The sequence below is a fragment of the Choloepus didactylus genome, chromosome 17 (genome assembly GCF_015220235.1).
Source record: "Choloepus didactylus isolate mChoDid1 chromosome 17, mChoDid1.pri, whole genome shotgun sequence".
In the NCBI taxonomy this organism is placed as follows: Eukaryota; Metazoa; Chordata; class Mammalia; order Pilosa; family Megalonychidae; genus Choloepus; species Choloepus didactylus.
In genome coordinates, this window is record NC_051323.1 from 18,440,639 (window position 1) to 18,456,668 (window position 16,030).

A 16,030-nucleotide genomic window follows, 5' to 3' on the forward strand; every position below is an offset into this window, starting at 1 on the left:
TAATTTGTATCCTGCTCTACGGAATTTGGACTTATATCCCATGGTTGCAGGATACAATTCCTATAATAAACCTTTTAATATTTACATAAGTATATACCCATCCTGTTGGTTCTATTTCTCTGGAGAAACCTATCTAATACCGATTTTGGTACCAAGAGTGGTTCTTGAGAAACAAATCTTAAGAATGAGAGTTCTGAGCTGATTTTGGGGTTTTTGGAATTGTTTCCCTTATCTGTTTAGAAAAAAAGGCACTAATAACTCTATCTCTAATGATCAAGAGAGTAACCACGATGTGAACTGGCAACAGAAATACGTAAAATATCACCAATGAACACCGTGACTCAAATGCATTTAAGAAGCAAGGTTTTGGGTGATGGTGTATTTGATACCTTAAACGATGTTATTAGTTTCTCTGCTGCTGAAACAAATACCATACAATAGGATGGCTTAACAACAGGAATTTATTGGTTCACGGTTTCAAAGACTAGAAGGCTTGCTTCCTTCCAGCTGGACAGCAATCTTTGGGGTTCCTGGCTTTTCTGCCACATGGAAATGTCTTCTTCCTCCCATGGGTTCCACTGACTTCTGGCTTTTGGATGCTCCCTGTGGCTTCTCTTTCTGTGGCTTTCTCTGTAAGGCCTCCAGTAATAGAATTAAGACCCATTGTGATTCAGTTGGATCACATCTTAACTGAAGTAACTTTCGAAAGGTCCTATTTATAATGGGTTCACAACAACAGGAATGGATTAGGGACATGTTTTTTGGGGGTACAAAAACTCCAAACCACCAAAATAGTTTTGTAGAGTTAGAGAGTATAATGATGTTGGCTGTGTGTTCCTAAATATGCTGGATACAGTTGTTAAAGTGAACGGCGAGCTCAGGACTTCAGACTCCCAGATCAAGGGCCACGTAAAGGACATGAAGTTTCTATGTGTGCCCCGAAAAAGCCTCTCGTAGTCACACACTTGAGATGTCCGAAAACCAGACTGAGAGTCTCGTTATGTGAGTGGCTGAATTGTAACATAAATTGAGTTCCCCACCTTGCAGGGTATCTGTTGTTAAAGCGACTGACAGGGAAGAAATAGGATCCTGAAAATTGGAATGGGGACATATGAGCTGATAATGATGATGACAGTGGGGACACTGAAACCCTAGATTCAGCTGAGTCTTCTTTGCTGGATAAACCTGTAATGGTCAACCCTGAAGAATCAGCTGTCCTGCGTTCTGAAGAGACTAACCCTGCTGTGCCTGATAAACTTCCAACTGTCTCCCCTGAAGCAATAGCCCTCATGAAGAATTAACACTTTTTACCATATGAAACTATAATGGAATGTCCTAAGGTAAGTGGCTTGCAAGACACTGCTAATTACCCTCATAACCCACCCTCACTACTCCTGTTTTCTTCCAGACCTATAACTTGATGTTAGTGCCAATAGGCTCTGAAAGGTGGGGTACAAAGTATGATCCATGGGGAGGTAGACCACATTCTAAAAGAACTGCAAGATTTTTCCAATTTGTATAGACAGAAATTAGGGGAATATGTTTGGAGATGGATATTAAGAGTGTGGGATAATCGTGGAAGAAACATGAAGCTGGATCAGGATGAATTTACTGATACGGCCTCTCTAAGCAGAGATTCTAGATTCAGTGTCACAGATCGAGGGGTCTGAAAGGGCTCTAATAGTTTGTTTGGTGTCTGGCTGAAGCATGGACTAAAAGGTGACCTACACTGCCTGAAGGTGAAATGCCAGAACTGCCCTGGTATGATGTAGATGAGGGGACTCAAGGCTAGAGAGACTGGAATGTTAGAGTGCATTTCTCATGTAAGACCTGCTTACCCACTCCAGGAATGTTCAAAAGACACACTTTTAACCAGAACTGTGAGAAATAAATTTGTGAGACAGTGGTAAAGGGACATCCCCCAATGAGCAGAACTTTAAGTACTGCATCTGGTTGTTCCTTTTGCTTGTAAGGAGAAATGGCTAGACAGGCAACTGTATACTGATTTATGGGCTGTAGTCAATAGTTTAGCTGCAGATCAGGGACTTAATGCAATTGGAAACTTGGTGACAAAGAAGTCTTGAGGGAGAGGGATACACTAGACATTTCTGAGTGGGGATAAAATACGAAGATATTTGTGTCCCATGTGAATGCTCATTAGTGGGTATCCTCAGCAGAGAATGATTTTAATAATCAAGTGGACAGGATGACCCATTCTGTGGATACCGGTCAGCCTCTTTCCCCAGTCATTCCTGTCATTGCCCAATGGGCTCATTCACAAAGGGGCCATGGTGGTAGGGATGAAAGTTATGCATGGGCTCAGCAACATGGACTTCTTACTCACCAACTCCAACCTGGCTACAGCCACTGCTGAGTGCCCAATTTGCCAGCAGCAGAGACCAACACTTAGTTCCTGATATTGTACCATTTTCTGAGGTGATCGGCCTGCTACCTGGCAGCAGATTGATTACAGTAGACCACTTCCATCATGGAAAGGTTAGCATTTTGTTCTTACTGGAACAGATACATACTCCAGACACAGATTTGCCTTCCTTGCGGGCAACGCTTTTGTCAAAATTACCATTAGGAGACGCAGAGAATGCCTTATCCACTGTTATGGTATTCCACACAACATTGGTTCTGATCAAAGAACCTACTTCATAGCAAATGAAGTGTGGGAATGGGCACATGCTCAAGGAATTCACTGGTCTTACTATGTTCCCCATCATCCTGAAGCAGCTGGGTTGACAGAATGGTTGAATGGCCTTTTGACTCAATTACAATGCCAACTGTGTGGCAATACCTTGCAGAGCTGTGATAACGTTCTCCATAAGGCTTATATGCTCTAAATCAGCATCTACTCTCAGATGCTGTTTCTCCCATATCCAGAAAGGGGAGCGGCAACATTCACAATTATCCCTCCAGATCCTTTAGAAAAAATGTTGTTTCCTGTCCCCACAACCTTACACTCTGCTGGTCTACAGATCTTAGTTCCAAAGAGGTATGCTTTCACCAGGAGACCAACAATGATTTCATTAAATGGAAGTTAAGACTGCCCCCTGTCACTTTGGGCTCCTCATGCCTCTGAATCATCAGGCAAAGAAGGGAATTACTGTACTAGCTGGGGTGACTGACCCTGATTCTTAAGGGGAAATAGGACTGCTACTACACAATAGAGGTAAAGAAGAATATGCCTGGAATATTGGAGATCCCTTCGAGTGTCTCTTAATACAACCATGCCCTGTGATTAAAGTCAAAGAAAACTGCAACAGTCCAATCCAAGCAGGACTAACTAATGGCCCAGAACCTTCTGGATTGAAGGTTTGGGTCACCCCAAATGGCAAAGAACCACAACCAGCTAAGGTCTTGCTGAAGGTAAAGGGAATATGGAATGGGTTTTCGAAGAATACAGTTATAAATATGAGCCAGGACCATGTGACCAGTTATACAAATGAGGACTGTAGTGGTTATGAGTATTTCTTCCTTATTTGGGTATGAAACTGTTTGCATGTAGACATAAAGCAAATATTTTTGCTTCCTTAACTCTCTTATTCCCTCATAATATGACTTAAGTTGTATTAACTTAATGTCATAGTATTTAAAGTTACAGGATATCAAGTTTAAGAGCGAATATACCCAAAGACTTGCATCCCTTTCTAGGGAAAAGGTTAGTGCATTTCTGGTTGTATGCAGGACAGTAGAATTATATTAGGTGGAAGTATGACTATGTCCTTGTATTTATTTAGAGTTTAAGTACAGTTTAAGGAGATATATATGGATGCCAAGTTGACAAGGGGTGGATGGTGATGGGTAAGGTTCATGTGTTAACTAGGCCAGGTGATGGTGCCCACCTGTTTGGTCAAACAAACATTGGCCTGATTGTTACTGTGAGGGTATTTAGTCATTAGTCAGTTGACTGCATCTATGGCTGGTTAATCGACAATCAACAAAGGAGACTGCCTTCAGCAACGAGAAGTCTCATCCAATTAGCTGAAGGCCTTAAGGGGAGAACTGATGATTTCAACAGTTAGGAAGAATTTCTATCTCTACTTCAGCTAACCAGCTTCTCCTGGGTAATTCAACATCACCGTCTAGTTCCCATCTTGTGGCCTGCCCTATGGAATTTGGACATGCCAATCCCCATGGATGCATGAGCCAATTTCTATAATCTCTTAATATTTATACACACACGCACACACACACCCCCTACACACCATGTCATTTTTGTTTCTTTGGAGAACCCTAATACAGAAGGTGGCAGATCAAGGGTACAGATTACCTTTTTGAGGTGATGAAAAGGTTCTAAGTGACTGTGGTGAAGGTTGTACACATATTTGAATATACTAAAAATCACTGAATTGTACACTTTAAATAGATGAATTGTATGGTATATGAATTATATCTCAATGAAGCTGTTAAAAATAAATGTTCTATGGGCATTTGGAAAGGTTTTTAAAAAATTAAAGACTTTTACATATGTATATTAGAGCAACTGCATTATTTGTATTTTCATGGCTGTCATACTGTGAATTTGTCATGAAATAAAGCCCTTTTATAAAAGTCAATCCATTTCTGGTATTTTGCATAATGGCAGCGCTAGCAAACCGGAACAGATTTTGGTACCAGAGAAGTGGGGTGCTGCTGAGTTTGCAAATACCAAACATGTTGGAACAGCTTTTTAAATGGATAAGGGGAAGATTCTGGAAGAACTGTGAGGAGCCTGACAGAAAAAGCCTAGACTGCTTTGAAGACACTGCTGGTAGAAATATGGACTCTAAAGATAATTCTAGAGGCGGGGAAAGATGGCAGACTGGTGAGCTGTATGTTTTAGTTACTCCTCCAGGAAAGTAGGTAGAAAGCCAGGAACTCCGTGGACTGGACACCACAGAGCAATCTGACTTTGGGCATACTTCATACAACACTTATGAAAACGTGGAACTGCTGAGATCAGTGAAATCTGTAAGTTTTTGCGGCCAGGGGACCTGCGCCCCTCCCTGCCAGGCTCAGTCCCATGGGAGGAGGGGCTGTCAGCTCCGGGAAGGAGAAGGGAGAACTGCAGTGGCAGCCCTTATCGGAAACTCATTCTACTGATCCAAACTCCAACCATAGACAGACTGAGACCAGACACCAGAGAATCTGAGAGCAGCCAGCCCAGCAGAGAGGAGACAGGCATAGAATAAAACAACACGAAAAACTCCAAAATAAAAGCGGAGGATTTTTGGAGTTCTGGTGAACATAGAAGGGGGAAGGGCAGAGCTCAGGCCCGAGCTCAGGCCCTAAGGCGCATATGCAAATCCCGAAGAAAAGCTGATCTCTCTGCCCTGTGGACCTTTCCTTAATGGCTCTGGTTGCTTTGTCTCTTAGCATTTCAATAACCCATTAGATCTCTGAGGAGGGCCCCTTTTTTTTTTTTTTTTTTTTTTTTAATCCTTTTTTCTTTTTCTAAAACAATTACTCTAAGAAGCCCAATACAGAAAGCTTCAAAGACCTGCAATTTGGGCAGGTCAAGTCAAGAGCAGAACTAGGAGAGCTCTGAGACAAAACGCAATAATCCAGTGGCTGAGAAAATTCACTAAACACCACAACTTCCCAAGAAAACGGGGGTGTCCGCTCACAGCCACCATCCTGGTGGACAGGAAACACTCCTGCCCATCACCAGCCCCATAGCCCAGAACTGCCCCAGACAACCCAGTGTGACGGAAGTGCTTCAAATAACAGGCACACACCACAAAACTGGGCGTGGACATTAGCCTTCCCTGCAACCTCAGCTGATTGTCCCAGAGTTGGGAAGGTAGAGCAGTGTGAATTAACAAAGCCCCATTCAGCCATCATTTCAGCAGACTGGGAGCCTCCCTACACAGCCCAGCAGCCCAGAACTGCCCTGGGGGGACGGCACTCACCTGTGACATAGCACAGTCATCCCTCAACAGAGGACCAGAGGGTGCACGGCCTGGAAGAGGGGCCCACTTGCAAGTCTCAGGAGCCATACGCCAATACCAAGGACTTGTGGGTCAGTGGCAGAGACAAATTGTGGCAGGACTGAACTGAAGGATTAGACTATTGCAGCAGCCTTAAAACTCTAGGATCACCAGGGAGATTTGATTGTTAGAGCCACACCCCCCCGACCGCCCAGAAACACGCCCCATATACAGGGCAGGCAACACCAACTACACACGCAAGCTTGGTACACCAATTGGACCCCACAAGACTCACTCCCCCACTCACCAAAAAGGCTAAGCAGGGGAGAACTGGCTTGTGGACAACAGGTGGCTTGTGGACGCCACCTGCTGGTTAGTTAGAGAAAGTGTACTCCACGAAGCTGTAGATCTGATAAATTAGAGATAAGGACTTCAATTGGTCTACAAATCCTAAAAGAACCCTATCAAGTTAAGCAAATGCCACGAGGCCAAAAACAACAGAAAATTATAAAGCATATGAAAAAACCAGACGATATGGATAACCCAAGCCCAAGCACCCAAATCAAAAGACCAGAAGAGACACAGCACCTAGAGCAGCTACTCAAAGAACTAAAGATGAACAATGAGACCATAGTACGGGAGACAAAGGAAATCAAGAAGACTCTAGAAGAGCATAAAGACGACATTGCAAGACTAAATAAAAAGTGGATGATCTTATGGAAATTAAAGAAACTGTTGACCAAATTAAAAAGATTCTGGACACTCATAGTACAAGACTAGAGGAAGTTGAACAACGAATCAGTGGCCTCGAAGATGACAGAATGGAAAATGAAAGCATAAAAGAAACAAAGGGGAAAAAAATTGAAAAAATCGAAATGGACCTCAGGGATATGAAAGATAATACGAAACGTCCAAATATAAGACTCATTGGTGTCCCAGAAGGGGAAGAAAAGGGTAAAGGTCTAGGAAGAGTATTCACAGAAATTGTTCGGGAAAACTTCCCAAATCTTCTAAACAACATAAATACACAAATCATAAATGCTCAGCGAACTCCAAATAGAATAAATCCAAATAAACCCACTCCGAGACATATACTGATTACACTGTCAAACACAGAAGAGAAGGAGCAAGTTCTGAAAGCAGCAAGAGAAAAGCAATTCACCACATACAAAGGAAACAGCATAAGACTAAGTAGTGACTACTCAGCAGCCACCATGGAGGCGAGAAGGCAGTGGCACGATATATTTAAAATTCTGAGTGAGAAAAATTTCCAGCCAAGAATACTTTATCCAGCAAAGCTCTCCTTCAAATTTGAGGGAGAGCTTAAATTTTTCACAGACAAACAAATGCTGAGAGAATTTGCTAACAAGAGACCTGCCCTACTGGAGATACTAAATGGAGCCCTACAGACAGAGAAACAAAGAAAGGACAGAGAGACTTGGAGAAAGGTTCAGTACTAAAGAGATTCGGTATGGGTACAATAAAGGATATTAATAGACAGAGGGGAAAAATATGACAAACATAAACCAAAGGATAAGATGGCTGATTCAAGAAATGCCTTCATGGTTATAACGTTGAATGTAAATGGATTAAACTCTCCAATTAAAAGATATAGATTCGCAGAATGGATCAAAGAAAATGAACCATCAATATGTTGCATACAAGAGACTCATCTTAGACACAGGGACACAAAGAAACTGAAAGTGAAAGGATGGAAAAAAACATTTCATGCAAGCTACAGCCAAAAGAAAGCAGGTGTAGCAATATTAATCTCAGATAAAATAGACTTTAAATGCAGGGATGTTTTGAGAGACAAAGAAGGCCACTACATACTAATAAAAGGGGCAATTCAACAAGAAGAAATAACAATCGTAAATGTCTATGCACCCAATCAAGGTGCCACAAAATACATGAGAGAAACACTGGCAAAACTAAAGGAAGCAATTGATGTTTCCACAATAATTGTGGGAGACTTCAACACATCACTCTCTCCTATAGATAGATCAACCGGACAGAAGACCAATAAGGAAACTGAAAACCTAAACAATCTGATAAATGAATTAGATTTAACAGACATATACAGGACATTACATCCCAAATCATCAGGATACACATACTTTTCTAGTGCTCATGGAACTTTCTCCAGAATAGATCATATGCTGGGACATAAAACAAGCCTCAATAAATTTAAAAAGATTGAAATTATTCAAAGCACATTCTCTAACCACAATGGAATACAATTAGAAGTCAATAACCATCAGAGACTTAGAAAATTCACAAATACCTGGAGGTTAAACAACACACTACTAAACAATCAGTGGGTTAAAGAAGAAATAGCAAGAGAAATTGCTAAATAAATAGAGACGAATGAAAATGAGAACACAACATACCAAAACCTATGGGATGCAGCAAAAGCAGTGCTGAGGGGGAAATTTATAGCACTAAACGCATATATTAAAAAGGAAGAAAGAGCCAAAATCAAAGAACTAATGGATCAACTGAAGAAGCTAGAAAATGAACAGCAAACCAATCCTAAACCAAGTAGAAGAAAAGAAATCACAAGGATTAAAGCAGAAATAAATGACATAGAGAACAAAAAACAATAGAGAGGATAAATATCACCAAAAGTTGGTTCTTTGAGAAGATCAACAAGATTGACAAGCCCCTAGCTAGACTGACAAAATCAAAAAGAGAGAAGACCCATATAAACAAAATAATGAATGAAAAAGGTGACATAACTGCAGATTCTGAAGAAATTAAAAAAATTATAAGAGGATACTATGAACAACTGTATGGCAACAAACTGGATAATGTAGAGGAAATGGACAATTTCCTGGAAACATATGAACAACCTAGACTGACCAGAGAAGAAATAGAAGACCTCAACCAACCCATCACAAGCAAAGAGATCCAATCAGTCATCAAAAATCTTCCCACAAATAAATGCCCAGGGCCAGATGGCTTCACAGGGGAATTCTACCAAACTTTCCAGAAAGAACTGACACCAATCTTACTCAAACTCTTTCAAAACATCGAAGAAAATGGAACACTACCTAACTCATTTTATGAAGCTAACATCAATCTAACACCAAAACCAGGCAAAGATGCTACAAAAAAGGAAAACTACCGGCCAATCTCCCTAATGAATATAGATGCAAAAATCCTCAACAAAATACTTGCAAATCGAATCCAAAGACACATTAAAAAAATCATACACCATGACCAAGTGGGGTTTATTCCAGGCATGCAAGGATGGTTCAACATAACAAAATCAATCAATGTATTACAACACATTAACAAGTCAAAAGGGAAAAATCAATTGATCATCGCAATAGATGCTGAAAAAGCATTTGACAAAATCCAACATCCCTTTTTGATAAAAACACTTCAAAAGGTAGGAATTGAAGGAAACTTCCTCAACATGATAAAGAGCATACATGAAAAACCCACAGCCAGCATACTACTCAATGGTGAGAGACTGAAAGCCTTCCCTCTAAGATCAGGAACAAGACAAGGATGCCCGCTGTCACCACTGTTATTCAACATTGTGCTGGAAGTGCTAGCCAGGGCAATCCGGCAAGACAAAGAAATAAAAGGCATCCAAATTGGAAAAGAAGAAGTAAAACTGTCATTGTTTGCAGATGATATGATCTTATATCTAGAAAACTCTGAGAAATCGACGATACAGCTACTAGAGCTAATAAACAAATTTAGCAAAGTAGCGGGATACAAGGTTAATGCACATAAGTCAGTAATGTTTCTATATGCTAGAAATGAACAAACTGAAGAGACACTCAAGAAAAAGATACCATTTTCAATAGCAACTAAAAAAATCAAGTACCTAGGAATAAACTTAACCAAAGATGTAAAAGACCTATACAAAGAAAACTACATAACTCTACTAAAAGAAATAGAAGGGTACCTTAAAAGATGGAAAAATATTCCATGTTCATGGATAGGAAGGCTAAATGTCATTAAGATGTCAATTCTACCCAAACTCATCTACAGATTCAATGCAATCCCAATCAAAATTCCAACAACCTACTTTGCAGACTTGGAAAAGCTAGTTATCAAATTTATTTGGAAAGAGAAGATGCCTCGAATTGCTAAAGACACTCTAAAAAAGAAAAACGAAGTGGGAGGACTTACACTCCCTGACTTTGAAGCTTATTATAAAGCCACAGTTGCCAAAACAGCATGGTACTGGCACAAAGATAGACATATAGATCAATGGAATCGAACTGAGAATTCGGAGATAGACCCTCAGATCTATGGCCGACTGATCTTTGATAAGGCCCCCAAAGTCACTGAACTGAGTCATAATGGTCTTTTCAACAAATGGGGCTGGGAGAGTTGGATATCCATATCCAAAAGAATGAAAGAGGACCCCTACCTCACCCCCTACACAAAAATTAACTCTAAATGGACCAAAGATCTCAACATAAAAGAAAGTACCATAAAACTCCTAGAAGATAATGTAGGAAAACATCTTCAAGACCTTGTATTAGGCGGCCACTTCCTAGACTTTACACCCAAAGCACAAGCAACAAAAGAGAAAATAGATAAATGGGAACTCCTCAAGCTTAGAAGTTTCTGCACCTCAAAGGAATTTCTCAAAAAGGTAAAGAGGCAGCCAACTCAATGGGAAAAAAGTTTTGGAAACCATGTATCTGACAAAAGACTGATATCTTGCATATATAAAGAAATCCTACAACTCAATGACAATAGTAGACGGCCCAATGATAAAATGGGCAAAAGATATGAAAAGACAGTACTCTGAAGAGGAAATACAAATGGCCAAGAAACTCATGAAAAAATGTTCAGCTTCACTAGCTATTAGAGAGATGCAAATTAAGACCACAATGAGATACCATCTAACACCGGTTAGAATGGCTGCCATTAAACAAACAGGAAACTACAAATGCTGGAGAGGATGTGGAGAAACTGGAACTCTTATTCACTGTTGGTGGGACTGGAAGTCAGTCTGGCAGTTCCTTAGAAAACTAGATATAGAGTTACCATTCGATCCAGCGATTGCACTTCTCGGTATATACCCGGAAGATCGGAAAGCAGTGACACGAACAGATATCTGCACGCCAATGTTCATAGCAGCATTATTCACAATTGCCAAGAGATGGAAACAACCCAAATGTCTTTCAACAGATGAGTGGATAAATAAAATGTGGTATATACACACAATGGAATACTACGCGGCAGTAAGAAGGAACGATCTCGTGAAACATATGACAACATGGATGAACCTTGAAGACATAATGCTGAGTGAAATAAGCCAGGCACAAAAAGAGAAATATTATATGCTACCACTAATGTGAACTTTGAAAAATGTAAAACAAATGGTTTATAATGTAGAATGTAGGGGAACTAGCAATAGAGAGCAATTAAGGAAGGGGGAACAATAATCCAAGAAGAACAGATAAGCTATTTAACGTTCTGGGGATGCCCAGGAATGACTATGGTCTGTTAATTTCTGATGGATATAGTAGGAGCAAGTTCACAGAAATGTTGCTATATTAGGTAACTTTCTTGGGGTAAAGTAGGAACATGTTGGAAGTTAAGCAGTTATCTTAGGTTAGTTGTCTTTTTCTTACTCCCTTGTTATGGTCTCTTTGAAATGTTCTTTTATTGTATGTTTGTTTTCTTTTTAACTTTTTTTTCATACAGTTGATTTAAAAAAGAAGGGAAAGTTAAAAAAAAAAGAAAAAAGTAAAAAAGAAAAACAAGGAAAAAAAAAAGATGTAGTGCCCCCTTGCGGAGCCTGTGGAGAATGCAGGGGTATTCGCCTACCCCACCTCCATGGTTGCTAACATGACCACAGACATAGGGGACTGGTGGTTTGATGGGTTGAGCCCTCTACCACAGGTTTTACCCTTGGGAAGACGGTTGCTGCAAAGGAGAGGCTAGGCCTCCCTATGGTTGTGCCTAAGAGCCTCCTCCCGAATGCCTCTTTGTTGCTCAGATGTGGCCCTGTCTCTCTAGCTAAGCCAACTTGAAAGGTGAAATCACTGCCCTCCCCCCTACGTGGGATCAGACACCCAGGGGAGTGAATCTCCCTGGGAACGTGGAATACGACTCCCGGGGAGGAATGTAGACCTGGCATCGTGGGACGGAGAACATCTTCTTGACCAAAAGGGGGATGTGAAAGGAAAGGAAATAAGCTTCAGTGGCAGAGAGATTCCAAAAGGAGCCGAGAGGTCAGTCTGGTGGGCACTCTTATGCACACTTTAGACAACCCTTTTTAGGTTCTAAAGAATTGGGGTAGCTGGTGGTGGATACCTGAAACTATCAAACTACAACCCAGAACCCATGAATCTCGAAGACAGTTGTATAAAAATGTAGCTCATGAGGGGTGACAATGGGATTGGGAAAGCCATAAGGACCACACTCCACTTTGTCTAGTTTATGGATGGATGAGTAGAAAAATAGGGGAAGGAAACAAACAGACAAAGGTACCCAGTGTTCTTTTTTACTTCAATTGCTCTTTTTCACTCTAATTATTACTCTTGTTATTTTTGTGTGTGTGCTAATGAAGGTGGCAGGGATTGATTTGGGTGATGAATGTACCACTATGTAATGGTACTGTAAACAATCGAAAGTACGATTTGTTTTGTATGACTGCGTGGTATGTGAATATATCTCAATAAAATGAAGATTAAAAAAAAAAATAAAGATAATTCTAATGAGGCGTTGAACAGAAATGTTGAATGTGTCATTGAAAACTGGAAGGAAGATGACCCTTGTTTAAAAGTGGCAGAGAATTTGGCAAAATTGTGCCCTGGTGTTGGATGGAGGACAGAATTTGAAAGCAACAACCTGGAATACTTAGCTGAGGAGATCTCCAGACCACGGGTAGAGGATGCAGCCTGGCTTCTCCTTGCAGCTTATAGTAAAATTTAAGCGGAGAAGGATAAGCTGAAAAATGAACCCTTGGGTTCAAAGAAACCAGAAACTGATAGTTTAGAAAATTCTGGGCTTCCAAAAGTGAGACCCCAGAAAGTACAACCCCACGTGAGGATTTAACCAAACAGGGAACCCAACCGCCATTTCAGTACAAGCCAGGATTAGGATTGGAAATAGTTTTATCCAGAAGGGATTTGTGGAAAGTCCTATTGTCTGATGGCTTTCACCCCTGTGAACTGCATGCCAAGCCTACAGAATTTCTGCAAGATCTGTATAAACAGAACCACTACTGGTCTGGACTGGAGGGAACAGAGAAGGGACAAACTGAAGGAAATACTTCTTCAAAGACAGAGCCATAGAGATTGAGACTTAGAGACAAGAGGTCTTGAGCAGAGAGAGAGGAGTGGCCCATGCACGTGGAAAGGGTAAGTTTGCCACGGAGGCAGAGGGCAGGCCTTCCGCCTCAATGCTCAGGAAGAATGCTGCCACCCCAGGCCTCAGAGAGGGTGGAGCACATTCCCCAGGGATTGGGGAGAGCCTGGCCACAACCCCACTGTTCTGAAGGGGTTGAGCGTGTGCCGGGAGATGGAAGACAGTCCAGGTGCCACCCCAATTTTTGAGGAGGGTGGGTCTGAGGTGGTGATCTCCCCAGTGTGTGAATATGTTGGAGCACTCACCCCAGCGTTTGGAGAGAAAAGGGCTGCCACAAAGGCCCTTGCTTTCCAAGGTGGCACAGCTGCTCTCTCAAGCCTAAAGGATACAACATCATTCTAGAAATGACTCTCAGATTTTGAAATCTAATGAAGTTTGCCCTGCATGTTTTAGGAATTGTTTTGGTCCCTTGAATCCTGTTTTCCTTTCAGTTTCTCCCTATGGCAGTAGGAATGCTTATCCTACAATTGTCCCTCCTTTGTATATTGGAAACAGATAACTTGTTCTGAGTTTCACAGGTCCACAGCCAGAATGAAATTCAGCTTTAAGACAAGACCACACATGTGACTGATTTTGATGGTATCTTGTACTTACCTACTGTTACTGAAATGATTTTTGTGATATTGTGATAGGATGAATGTATTTTGCATATGGAAAGATAATGTCATTTTGGGGTCCAGGGGGTAGAATGTGCTGGTTTGGATGTATTATATTCTTCAAAATGCCATGTTCTTTAATGTAATCTTGTGGGGGCAGACATATTAGTGTTGATTAGGTTGGAATCCTTTGACTAACTGTTTTCGTGGAGATGTGACTCAATCAAATGTGGGTGAACCATTTGATTAAATTATTTCCGTGGAGATATGAACCCTGCCCATTCAGGGTGGGTCTTGATTTGATAACTGGAGTCCTATAAAGAGCTCACAAACAGAAGGACCTCAGAGAAGCTCAGAGAGATATTTTGGAGATGGCCACTGAAAGTAGACTTTTGCTGACACTTTGGGGATGCTAGCCCAGTGACTGCTCCAGAGAAGAGCTGGAACACAACCCAGGATCAGCAGATGCCAGCCATGTGTCTTCCCAGCTAACAGACATTTTCCGGATGCCACTGGCCTTCCTTCGGTGAAGGTATATTCATATTGCTGCCTTAATTTGGACATTTTTATGGCCTTCATACTGTGAATTTGTAACCAAATAAACACCCTTGATAAAAGCCAATCCACTTCTGGTATCTTGCATAACGGCAGCATTAGCAAACCTGAACGTTATTAACCCCAGATATTTTTAACTTCTTTTTAAAAAAGCTGATCTATATGATGTGTCATGAGCTAAGGTTCAAGCTTCCTACTATTATTCTGCATTTTCCTATTTCTCCTTGAAAGTTCTTGCAGGGTTTTCTATTATAGTTGGTTTTGCTTTTACCCCCCTCAAGCCAATTTCTACTTCTCTTCCTGCCTTAAGCAGAGTTATGCACCTTTTGTTTATCTTAGGAGCTGTTTTCCTATTAGTCCATATTGTTATTCTTTTTTAAGTCAACACAGACTTCCTTATTGATGGTGCTCCCCAGTTTTTGTTTTATGTAATTTTTATGCTAAGTTACTTGATGCCTTTTTAAAGATTCATGAGTTATATCCTCATTGTGGATTGCAAATCAGTATTTAAATTATGAACTCCTGTAACACTTCCAGTCTTGGATTTAATTCCACCTCCATTAACATCCTGCCCCCAAACTTTCTTTTTGATATTACTCTATCTTACCTTTTACTTTCAGCCTTTCTTAGTCATTTTACTTTTGATGTCTGCTGCATAGCACAGAACTGAGTTTTTCTGATCCAATCTGGTAAGCTTTTTTCATAGGTAAATTTATCCCATATGTGGCTATACATATGTAGTCTTACATGTTCTCCATTCTCTCATTTTATGGTATTTTTTCTTTTGTTACAAATTTACAGTTCCTTCCTGTTTTCTTTTATCCACTCTCTACTCTCTGCCCTTAACCTTTTCCTGGGTATTGTGAATGTTTTATGGTTTGTTTTTAACTCTTTCAGAGGTAACTTCTATAATTTTACAAACTCTACACATCTTGATTCGTCAACTTTAAAGATGAAATTAACTGACTTGCACTTCCTTTAACCTCTTTCCTCTACCTTTCCTGATTTTTTTTTCCTTTGTGCATGGATGCCTTGCAAAATTTGTTCTTTTTCTTTTAAGTTCAGTACTATCACCAACATGTTTCAGTATTGATCATTACAAATTTTTCCGAGGACTTGGCATGTCCTTTTAAACTGCAGGTTCAGCTCTGCCTTATATTTTTTATTCTTTTTCTGTTATCTTCCTTACATACATCAACACATATGATTGTGATGGATTTTTACTGTTAATCCTCAAATTCCATTATTTTTTCTAATTGCTTTAATCTCTTTTTTTCTCTTAAGTGGTACATTTCCCCCCCTTCAATGTGTTCTCCTATTTCTTAAATCTCCCTTTTCTTCTCATTGTTATCTTAACTCTTATTTCATGTCTTTACAATTAATCAGGTGTAAAACACTCAGGAAAAATTTTCTTCTTGCCATCTAGAGTATGCTTTTATAAATTATATTTCCATCTTTCTTTTACAAGCTATGTTCACCTCTTTCCCCACCAACTCATTTTTCATCTTATACATTGTTGTTGTGACAAGCTGCAGTTGGACTATTTTCAAAATACAATAAAGGTAGATTACTTCTTTAACTTCTTTCCTAATTTTGGTATTGTTCTATCTT

General features: G+C 40.3%; 1 protein-coding gene across 4 annotated transcripts in view; it reads right to left on the reverse strand.

Annotated features, from left to right (window-relative positions):
• ALMS1 (ALMS1 centrosome and basal body associated protein) overlaps window positions 1-16,030 on the reverse strand; it is a 274,368-nt gene that overhangs the window by 63,618 nt on the left and 194,720 nt on the right. The window lies entirely within an intron of this gene.